Genomic DNA, 616 nt, shown 5'->3' with positions numbered 1-616 from the left:
TCTCTTGCTCCTCTCTCTTTCTCGGTCCTCTCTCTCTCGCTCCTCTCTCTCTTGCTCCTCTCTCTTTCTCGGTCCTCTCTCTCTCGCTCCTCTCTCTCTTGGTTTTCTCTTCTCTCCCGCTGCTCTCCCTTTCTCGCTCCTCTCTCTCTTGCTCCTCTCCCTTTCTCGCTCCCCTCTCTCTTGCTCCTCTCTCGTGATCTATATATACGCACGTAGGTACGCACGTACATCCATACATATGTACGAGAGAGACATATATCGAGCGAGAGAGAGAGCGAGAGACAGTGAGAGCGAGAGAGAGAGAGGGAGAGACAGAGTAACAAAGATAGAGATCGAGTGAGAGAGAGAAAGAGATAGAGACAGAGATAGAGCGAGTGAGAGAGAGAGAGGAAGAGAGAGACAGAGAAAGAGGATGAGAGAGACAGAGAAAGAGAGAGAGAGAGAGAGAGTGAGAGCGAGAGACAGATAGAAAGTGACAAAGAGAGCCAGAGAGAGAGAGAGTTAGGAAAAAGAAAGAGAAAGAGAGAGGGAGACAGAGAGTGGGAGAGAGAAAGAGTGGGAGAGAGAAAGAGTGGGAGAGACAGAGAGGGAGCGAGAGAGAGAGGGAGAGAGTGAA

Source organism: Octopus bimaculoides, chromosome 20, assembly GCF_001194135.2.
Source record: "Octopus bimaculoides isolate UCB-OBI-ISO-001 chromosome 20, ASM119413v2, whole genome shotgun sequence".
NCBI classification, from domain to species: domain Eukaryota; kingdom Metazoa; phylum Mollusca; class Cephalopoda; order Octopoda; family Octopodidae; genus Octopus; species Octopus bimaculoides.
This window is presented reverse-complemented; position numbering follows the sequence as displayed.